Below are 9015 nucleotides of genomic sequence, written 5' to 3'. Positions count from 1 at the left end.
AGTGCCAAAATCATTAAGTTATTTAATAGTTCATTGAGTCTTTACAGTTGACTGGTAATTAAACAACACCTGATGAGTGGAACGAGGGAGAGGCCGCGGATGACATGAAGCGGATAAGATGGTCATAACATCTGCAAACTGCTTGGATCAGATGATTGGAAAATGTTGCTCTGACCAGATGCTTCTGATGAAGCTTTTAGAAACACCTTTAAAACCTGATGTCTTTGCAACAACACCTACACTGGAAGAGTGTAGGTGAAAAAAATATTTAGACATAAACCAACTAGACTAACTAGCAGCAGCCCAGGCTGAGTAAAAAGGAACAAAATATAAAAAAAGAATACCTGAACATTGGAAATAAACACGATTGAAGGAAAATGAAAATAAGAAATTAACACAATAACAAAAACAAGGATTTCAAACGAGACAGGATATGATGTGAGTTTAGGATTCTCTAAACTCAGTGTGTTTAGAGAATCAAGACACACTGCATGACGCCAGTGTGTCTCTACTCTATAAAGAATAAACTTCTTTCTTCATTTAAGACAGAACTGAATAAAGAGATGACACGTCAAGAAAATATGAACCATAGCAAATAAAAACCATAAAAAATAGACTGGCTCGTTCTCCCATACTTCCAAAAAGGTTTCTTTTTTATCGTTGAATCATGAGCACTGACTTTCAATGAGTCAAGTGAGGCCTGCAGTGCTTTAGATGTTCAGAGTTTTCTTCTAACTTCATGGATGAAACATTGAGATGGTTCTGAAGTTGTTTTGATTGGCTGGCCACTCCCGGGATGGTTCAAAGGAATTCTAGGTTTTCTACATCTATGTACTCCCAAGGCTTTACCTCTGCGACCATTTCCAGACTGGTGGATGTAATTGTTCTGTCTTTTTTTCAACCAATGGCTTGATTAGTTTTATTAGTTCTCAAAATATATATTTTTTACTTGCAACTGATTTTTGCATTTGCTCTTCTTCACTCACACAACTTGTTTAAATACCTCTACTTTGACCGATGAACAACAGGTCTGTGTCCAGGCCTTGACATCGTCACTCCCTGCTGTCATACCGCTCGACATGTTCAAGGAGTGATGAGCACACCTGTACACCCTGAACATGTCTTCGGCATGTCAGGAAGTGAGGAGAGGGTCTCTGAGGTCAGAGTCCCAGAGGGATTGTGGGGTGTTGAAAGGGCTGAAGAGAATCAAGCAGAAGGCAGACAAGCAGTCCTGGTAGGAAGACAGGAGAGGGTCACAATGCAGAAGGCAGCTGTAGGTTGTTTTATGTTCAGATACACTGTCCAAATTATAAGGGTCAATGTTTGATATATGCTGCTGAGTGGGACGAACGTGTGAAACTGTGACTCAGCTCAAGCTAAGGGCCAGAATTACCTCGCGATGGATTTATGTTTTTTTCTCCTGAAACGTCTGTGCAATGTCTTTTCCCATTAAAAGTATGTTAAAAGTGGTTTATTGTCAGTAAAGGCTCTAAACATATTGCATATACATAGGTTTTTCTTTCTAAGATATTAATAAACTCTTATGCCTTAGTTTGGTTGATTTTTGAAGTTGTTTGTAAAGTCACAGGTCCCTGCAAAACTATTCAGATCCCTTGAACTTTTACAGTTTTTGTCATTAAACAAAGTCTTGCTTAATTTGATTTTATATAACAGATATTTTACATAGTAAACAGAATTAGTTCTCAACGGTGATTGAAAGAAAGAACACTGTTTTTTTTTACTTCTTTCAAAACAAAATCTATCGTGTGTCTGACACAACGCTCCCCTGAGGCAAACATTTTCTGCAAATGAAAGCAATTCAAGTGTTCTGGGCTCTTATTACATTTACTGAAATTGTTTCCTGTTCTTCTGTACAAAATAGCACCAAGGTCAGGCAGATTGGATGGAAAGCCTGAATGAAACTACATCATGTCATCAATTCTCAAATACATTCAGGTCTGGATATTAGCTCCAATACATGAATAAGGTTTGAACTTAAGTTTATCACACCTCTGACTTTATTTTTGGGGTCATTATCTTGTAGCCTCATTAGTTTTTATTAAGTCTCCTCTACTTTTCTGTCGACTTTGACCAGCTTGACCCTGCTGAAAATAAATGTCATGTTGCCAAAACCAAGCTTTATGGTGGGAATGGTTCAGGGGGATATGGCCTTACTTTTATGCTATCCAAAAAATGTATTTGGCCAAGAGCACCTTGGACATTTTGGCTGCACTGGACGTTATTTTTTGAATACATTATGAATTGGTGGTCAGGAGAGACACGGTAGAACCCAGGCTGGAGGGATAATGTTGATTTAATGAAGATCAACAAGGTGTACAGAACTTAAAGCAGCACAGATGAGCAATGAGACCAGGAACTCAGACACTGGTGACACTGGTAGCACCACTGGAATGCGACTAGGATCCAGCAGGACACAGGAGAGGTTGGTTGGGAGGGACTGATCAGGAAAAGAAGAGACAGCTGGAGACAATGAGTGGAAAGATGAGACGAAATAAGAAGTAAAATGACACAAAAACCCACATCCTCACAGAATATTGGATTAATAAAAAAGGGGCTCACATGTTTACTATTGACTCTTCAGTGGTAGTTTTTTAAATAGTTAACCACATACACTTGCTGTTCCAGTTTCACAATTGTCACATAAAAATCCAATGAAAATCTCAAAAATACAAATGCTTGCATTTTAAATGTGACAAAAGCTTTAAAAAATTGGATATGTTTGCAAGCCAAAATAACTGCAGAACTGGAGGTTTTGGATTTAAATAAGTAAATTCATGCCAGCAGTTTGCAGGATATTAAAAAATTAAAACATAGAGACTGTTTTTGGTATCTTCTCAGTCGTGAAGGAGAAAAACAAAATCTCGCTTTTCACACAATAAATCAAACGGTTATATTCAGTCTCTCATCTCTGACGACGGCGCCTCAGTGACAGCAGAACTAGCTGTGACAAAAATAAAGGATTCTGAGCGCTGAGCCCGATCCCCAGCAGGGCAGCAGTTGTATTGATCAGAAGCCGGGAATTCCCATGAAAACGACCAAAAGGTCGAGCCGGCGGGACTCTGTCTGCAAAATATGAAAATAACCTGTGTTTCTCCAGTGTTTCTGTGACTCTGATCACAGTGTGGAACTGCATGTGTCGCCTGCAGCCAGTTAGCATCTGGACATTGACACAATATCAAATGAAGCATGAATGAGCCTGGTTGGAGGAAGGTATAAGCACAGGATGACTGAAATGTAAAGAATGAGTGGTAAATCTTGTGCAGTGGATATTGGAGAACCTATTAAATCAAATGGAGAAATAAAAGAAAGAATCACGCCCAAAACTCATAAGAAGGGCAGGACAACAAAGCCGGTTTTTATGCTGTCGGACCTCATAGAAGAGATCAACAAGAGAAATAGTTTGAATGACGTCTGGGATTCTGCTGAGGGTTTTTTTTTTAAATAAAGAACCAATAAATCCTTTGGAAGACTTGCAAATTTAAAAGGAATCGCCTTCGTCTTTCGTTTGCGGGAGAGGACAAAGGAAAAACACACGACGGCCGACATGCAATCCTGCATCAAACATGGATGCAGAATGTCAGGTCCTCTGCTCATGGATTGTGGGATTTTATGAAAACCTGTTTTTGAGAGAGCTGGATTAGTTGAAAACATGAGCTTCAGCAGATTTGTTGGATGAATCACACAGTTAAATAGAAGTGGAAATGATGACTGAAAGTGCAAATCTAATGGAAATGCTGCAATAAGCTAACTAATAGTTAATAAAGACAGAATGATGAGAATAACCAGCCTGAAATAGCTTGCGTTGGTCTGGGCTGAGGTAGCTGATGGTGAAAAGAGGGAACACTGAATGTTGTGAAACATTAAGGACTCTGACATGGTGTTGCAACCTCATTTTAGCTAAACTTTTAAAACAGAAATGTTTGACAAAAATTACTTGCAATTTCTCTTCCTCCCTATGGAAATAAGAGCAAATATTATTTACTTTTAGGTTTGGGAATGCTCCCCTGTTTTGTGCAGCGTACACACTGTGAGTTGTACAATTTTACACTTTGACTGGCTAGCGACACACAAGTTGATAATTTTTATGCTGTCTTACTGGGTTAATTTTTTCCTTTTCTAATAACGTGGTTTTATTTGATGACCTCTATTTCAAAAGACTTAGACTGTGCAAGTTTTAAAAGAATAATTCTTCACTGATCAGAGATTTTTTTAAAACTACAGTATCAGATTTGTGAAACTTTGATTTTATTTATGCAAACACAAAAAGGTAATACAAAATGAAAGACAACTAATTTCCACAGATGTTTCCATTGTCTACTCCTCTCTTCTTATTTGCACTTCTGATCCAAATAATCCCGTCTATGATCTTAAAACAAACAGACACATATGAACAGAATATGAGCAAGATGGGAAGACTTTAAGCCAGAACTATTTTTGTTTTAGATGTTTTAACTTATTAAAATCAGAACCGGCTTTGATCACCTTTGGTCTCCTTCAATTTAAAGCAGAGGCTTTTAGCAAAATATTTTGATACATATGATGCACAGAGCCAATTTGTAGTCCTCAAATGCCTTATCAAATGCCAAAAGACAACACAGAATGTGTAACGTGTTCCCTGGGCGTGCTGGTTTCATTCTCTGTGCCACCTTCGTCTCTTTGATCGTCTCCTGCCAGGTTGGAATAAAGCTACAGAAGTAAGCTTTTATCAGCTGAAGGGAAACAAGTCACATGTGGCAGACAAAGAATCTGGAAGGAGCTCTCTTAGTCGACCCATTTCCTCCCTGCTGTTTCCGTTGTTAGCTGGACCCCTGACCTGACGCTTGCCAATTCGGAGCCACTGGACTGAGGGAAGGTAATCAAAAGTTCTGTGTGAGGAAGAGATGAGGGAGACTGGTGCGATGAGAAAAGCGGGCCGTGCCCTGGAGATAGCGGGAGATGGAAAGAGGCGGATCTGGACAGTCCTGAAGTCAATCTCTGTTCATTCAAAGAGGAAAATAAGGTGACAGTGCTGGGGACCGAACAGTTTGGTTTAGTTAAAAAAAATAAAAAATAAAAAATACAGCTGAATTATTCTTTTGTCGGCAAAGTTTGACCTTTGGGGTGTTTTACTTATTTGGTGGGCAGAACAATTTTTGTTATTTAAACCCCTACTTGAGCCACAACAATGTTAATTTCTGTTAACATTGTTCTGATCTCTCATAATAATGAAGATAAAAACTCAAAAAATTAACTTGTTTCCTGTTTGTCCATAGAATAGACTGGAATGTCTCATCATGGTGTTAATGCTGGTTGATTATGGTAAAGTGATATTGCTTTCATGGGGGAGCATAAATTATCCATGAGCAGCCATGGCAAACATCTAACCAAAACCATGTTCTTAGCTTTATGTAGGCTAAGTTAAATTATCCAGTCTTTTAGCAAAAGGGAGACTGAGATTATCCAAGTAAATATATAAGAATGAATTAATTTCAAAGGAAATCTATTGGGTAGTTTTATGATTTGCTCCATTCTCTTGCGAGAGAGTCCAATGCTGCTGCTGGTGGAAAAATAAAATCCTGTACTACTTCACACATATTCAATCACACAATCACTTTACCAAATGTCCATAATTTAAAAAAATCTATCTATCTATCTATCTATCTATCTATCTATCTATCTATCTATCTATCTATCTATCTATCTATCTATCTATCTATCTATCTATCTATCTATCTATCTATCTATCTATCTATCTATCTATCTATCTATCTATCTATCTATCTATCTATCTATCTATCTATCTATCTATCTATCTATCTATCTATCTATCTATCTATCTATCTATCTATCTATCTATCTATCTATCTATCTATCTATCTATCTATCTATCTATCTATCTATCTATCTATCTATCTATCTATCTATCTATCTATCTATCTATCTATCTATCTATCTATCTATCTATCTATCTATCTATCTATCTATCTATCTATCTATCTATCTATCTATCTATCTATCTATCTATCTATCTATCTATCTATCTATCTATCTATCTATCTATCTATCTATCTATCTATCTATCTATCTATCTATCTATCTATCTATCTATCTATCTATCTATCTATCTATCTATCTATCTACCAAATGTTGTTTACCAGAACTATAAACCCGTTCAGTCTCAGTCTTGTACTTTACATATATAGAGAGATCAGATATGTGACTTTCAGAAATACTTTTGAGAACAAAAATAAATAAATAAAAAATGATGTTCTCCAAAAAGTTTTTAAACACAAACTGGGATTTTGAAGAAGCTGAATAATTCTGTCCAGGTTTGGCCAATAAATGTCATTAAACCTAACCTTGTGTGTGTGTGTGTTGTTTTTTAACAACTCTTAAATTAAAAAGCTCTTTAATTTTGTAGCGAATCTGGAATCCGGCTGTCACATTTGGCAGTAGTGTTATCCGGTAGTCATTTTAAGAAGAGGCAGTGGTTATTTTCTCCGTCGGGCAGAGAGGCTCTGTTTGATTGGACCAACAGGAGGATGGAGCAGCTGCTGAGGCATGTTCTGGGTCTGCCGCTACAAATGGTCACACAAGACACTGACACACACAGCTTTATTTGGGGCTAATTAAAAGTGAGTCAACACATTTCCACTGACTACGGCGGGTGCCACAAAACTAAGGCTGATTTCCCTATTATCCACGTTATTGCCTCTTATTTAAAGTCACATTTTACTGTGTGTGCAAATACCAGGATGACAAAGCACCCCAGCTCAACTGTGCAACCAGCGTGTGATAAAGCCATCCTATCGGAGGGTGCTGCATCCGTTCCACGTCTGTAAGCTCTTCCCTTAAGCTCAGCAAAGAAACTCTCGGCAAAGTCCATTTTTAAGGAATTGAATCAGCCTTTTGGAAAAGAGAGTGTGCTGTTCCCACAACGAGAGATAGCAAAACGGAAACAGAGTTGAGTCATCTGAGTTTTAGAAGTTGCAGATATATTGTCTGGCTGCATCACAGACAAGTAGGGCTTAAGAGGCTGCTGCAAAGACAGAGCAGGAGCAAGGTCATGAATGTTTAATTAGCATTTTCAACGTGCAGTCAAAACAAGCATTTATTTTCCTCGAGTCGATATCCAGTGCGGATGTGAGGAGGCTGATCTATGTTTAGCCATGCAAATGTGGGGATTAAAACTTCAGGCTAGGCTGCAGAGCGGGGACGCATTTGCTGCTAAATTAGTCATTCTGAGAGAAACGCATTTGCAGGCAAACACTTAAAAATGCAAAGACAGAGACCAGATCAGTCTTTTTTTTTCATTCCTCCACAGTTTTTAGTCCGATAGAAGTTAACTGAAAAAGAAGAAAAAAATTTCAGGAGAGTGTTTGATGTTAACAATAAACTCTCAATTTACAGCTTTGCCAGGTTTCGCGTGACAAACCACCCTGCAATGCATTTTGAGTGATGATTTCAGGATCTGACAAACGCACACTGTCCTGGAGACATGGCCCATCCATTTCAGCTTCAGTCAGCCCGAGGCACAAAACCTGCCCCTAAAAGGGTCCATTCAGACCTTCTCACTGATGTGTTTTTCTTCTCAAAGTTGAGTCATTTGTTCCTCCCCCAGACATCCTCTAATTGGATTCCAAATCTTTGGGTGATGATTAATCATATGACCTGCTTCAGAGGTGCTAATGAGGAGCTATTTTAGCTGAATGACATCACCACAAATCACATCTGGCAACACTAGGCTGTAGCTCTGAACCTGCGCCTCTTCCCGGAGCAAAACGAAGGAAAATGGCATTTTGATGCTCTCTCAAGGCAAACCATTGATTGATTGAAAGGCTTGATGCTTAAAAGCACAAACTTTACAGTTTAAGCCTGAACTTGTGTGTTTTGCCAATTGATTAGCTTACTCTTTAGCAGTTCATATAATTGACAGGCATTGAGTCAGTTTGTCACTTGAAAATGCTTTGGCATTTGTGCTGTTAACAATTCACTGGCAATGTCGCTAAGCATTGTCACGTTTTCTTACAGTAAGCCATTTGAATGCTTTCTGATCCATTATATTTGTGGTATTTTCTGTTGCATGATACTGCCAGTCTTTGAAAAGCCAATGTCACCTTCTATGCATATTGAGAGTAAAAATATGGAGAAGGCATGTCTATGTTATAAAGCTTTAAGAAACATGATGTCAAAACATCTATATAAAAACAGACATTGTAAAGACAGTGAAGGCCGTGTAATCTTCTGCATAAACAACATTAGCATCATTTGGGGTGATCAGATAAATAGACATTTGAATATTTAACGCTGCCTGCAAAGACTTAGTGTTATTCTGTGGTTTCATGTCTTTGAGTATAAACAATTAACCACAAAGAAAATGTTAATTTTGTGAAATTAAGAAAAATGATTCTGAATGAAGCAATGTCACATGTCAATATGTTTCTCCAGTTATTTTTTCAAATAACTGTAATTGCTATCGGTCACTTGTTACTACATTGTTGTATTTTGTTTATTGGCAGAGGAGCAGTACAGATAATCCTGCTCACACAACACAAAGCCTACCATAGCCACAGGCTAACCACATGCATTAATTGTAGAAGTGGTCAGCATACCAGAAGGAGACACTGTGTGACTGTGTTCTGTCAAAGAAGGACAGTCACACCAGTTTGTTGGCCGAGACATAGATAGGAATATCTATGTCCACTCTTGGCTCTCAAACACATCTCTATTATAATTAAATGCAGAACAAGTTTTTCCTCCAATTATTTAACAAGACGTTTTTAAATGAGCATCCTGACAAAAGCCAAATGTGTTAAAATAATTCTGGGGGATGTGTGTGCGTATAGGGAACTTATTCTGAAGGAGAAGAGCCTCAAAACTAAAGGCTCAGTCCTCCATTCTGGTTCTGCTGAGAGGGAGGTGTTACTGTAGGGTGATAGGGAACAATGTAGTCTTTCAAAAAAAGATGCAGCTGGGACATTGAGAGCTTTCTATATAATGAAATTTTGAGTTATA

Source organism: Poeciliopsis prolifica, unplaced genomic scaffold (assembly GCF_027474105.1).
Source record: "Poeciliopsis prolifica strain line A6 unplaced genomic scaffold, Auburn_PproV2 SCAFFOLD027, whole genome shotgun sequence".
Lineage (NCBI taxonomy): Eukaryota > Metazoa > Chordata > Actinopteri > Cyprinodontiformes > Poeciliidae > Poeciliopsis > Poeciliopsis prolifica.
Note: the sequence above shows the minus strand (reverse complement) of the source record.